The sequence below is a fragment of the Mus caroli genome, chromosome 10 (assembly GCF_900094665.2).
Source record: "Mus caroli chromosome 10, CAROLI_EIJ_v1.1, whole genome shotgun sequence".
Classification (NCBI taxonomy): Eukaryota; Metazoa; Chordata; class Mammalia; order Rodentia; family Muridae; genus Mus; species Mus caroli.
This window is the reverse complement of record NC_034579.1, coordinates 57,884,571-57,886,829: the sequence shown is the minus strand read 5'-3', so window position 1 is coordinate 57,886,829 and position 2,259 is coordinate 57,884,571. Positions and strand designations below refer to the sequence as shown.

General features: G+C 38.6%; 1 pseudogene; it reads right to left on the bottom strand.

The window, feature by feature from the left end:
• Window positions 1-1,386: 1,386 nt before the first annotated feature.
• On the bottom strand, window positions 1,387-2,120 carry LOC110304101 (annotated as a pseudogene).
• Between the last annotated feature and the right edge of the window lie 139 nt (window positions 2,121-2,259).

The window sequence follows — 2,259 nt, the reverse complement described above, 5'->3', positions numbered from 1 at the left end:
AAAGTAAAGGGGCTGAAGAGATGGCTTAGCGGTTAAGAGCACTGACTGCTCTTCCAAAGGTCCTGAGTTCAAATCCCAGCAACCACATGGTGGCTCACAGCCATCTGTTGTGAGGATTCAATGCCCTCTTCTGGAGAGTCTGAAGACAGCTATAGTGTAATATAATAGATACATAAATCTTTAAAAAAATAAAAATATAAATTCTGTATATTTGTGTATAAATACATAACAGATAATATATTATGTATAATATATGTACAAATATATAGCTATATATTATATAAATTATATGTATACATATATGTGTATACACACACACACACACACATATATATATATATATTCACTCACACATGGAATTTTTAGCATCAGTTAAGCATAGACTAGCACCTGGTATGCTTTAGGAAACTTTCCAAGATGTAGTCAGTCAGTGAATGAATGGACTTGGACTTCAAGTAGCCCGAGTGGTTAGGCTGTGTGAGTGTTAGACTCTGTGCTCTGAGTAAGTGGAGGCTTTACAGCTGGGGATGTAACATGCTGCCCTTGATGCAAGGAGCAAGTGAGTGGTTATGAATGTATAGGATAAGTAAGGAAAGAACATAACGAAAAATAGTGGGTCTGCCCCAGCTCTTGTCATCCAAGCCTACCTGAGATTGATACCAGGAGCAGAAAAGAGCCCACACCACAAAGTGGTCTTCTGACATGCACACCACACACACACACACACACACAATTTTTTTTTTTTTAGTAAAACTCCAACTTTATTAAACAAAGGAATAAATGGGTGTTTTCAATTTTTTGCCTCATGGTTATTTTTAAGCCATCTGAACCATGACAGTACTTATCAACCCAAGATGTCTATTTTTGTCATTTGTATTTTAATTTTATATTCATAAGTATACTTAAATCAATTATGGTAACACATGGTAACAATGAAACAGCTCTGTAGTAACTTTGTAACTTCATGTACAAATTTGAATTTTATGCAAAATTTTTGCTTTATTGTTTACATTACTGGGACCTAATGTCAGTTACAGATAGACAAATACTTCTGTATTCTATCTCCCAGTCAGAACAAACATCTGTGACGTAACATTTTCATTATGCAAGACTTCCTTTTCACATTTTCAGTAAGAATACCATATAGCCTTTTCTGAAACAAAACATCTGGGGTGCTAGTGAAGGAAACAGTTTACTAAGCTTAGTTATTTAAATCAAATCCTCCAGTAAGAAATGGAGACTCTGCTATCTTTACTTAAAAGGCTGTGTAAATATTTATCTGTCAAAACTACATAGCGACATGAAAAATATGTGCAGTTCAACAACACCCCCTTACTGGAAACAGGAGCGTTCCACATCACAGTTCCCATAAGGACTTTTGAAAGCCTCAAAATTCTGTGTCTTCTCTGGCTTGCTTCTCTCTGGATTCCACCCATGCTTTATTAATGGTTCGCTTCATGTCATTGTCTCCCTCTTTATAAATTTTCTTTAGAACGTTCATTAATCCCTCACTAGGGTCTGCATCACTGTCGGAGGAAGGCTTTTCTGTCGAAGGAAGGTTTTTCTTTCCCTTCGCATTCTTTTTCCACCTGTGTTAAGTAGTCCCATCTTGTGTTTTCCTCTTTCTTTCTACATAGAATAATAACTGTATCAGTCTTGACTTTTTTTTTTTTTTTTGAACTGCTTTCCACAGAGATAGGTTTCAAAAGATTGTTCACAATCCTGGAGTAATTCTTGCCATTGAGGTTGTTTACAAAAGATCAAATGAGCTCTCTGTGAAGTGTACCTGCACATTCTCCGTGGGAACCTGATGAACTCCAGGGACAGTAATGTGGATTTTCACAAACTTATCTGACTGATCGCACCCATAATTACTGATTTTCACGGTGTATCCTGTTGTACGAGGAGCATCCACAGCAGCTGGCTTTTCTTTATCAAGTTCTGTTTTTTTCTGCGACTTCTGTTGCATCTTGTTCTTGAGTTCGATCTCAATCTTGGATTTTTTCACTTGTAAGAGTACCACATAGTCTTTTCCTAGTGGACGTTTCCAGCAATACTTTGACCTCTTCTAGGTCTTTCTGCAACTCCTCCAAAGCGGAAGCCATGCTGTGGCTCTTCAGACCCGAGGCTGGAGCTGCAGCGGTGCACCGAAGCAGACCGGAAAACCTGAACACACCCCATGAGCGTCGCAGCGTCGGCAGCTAGCTACACCGACCCGGCGCGCCCTCCACACGAGACGGCCACAATTTTTTTTTTTTT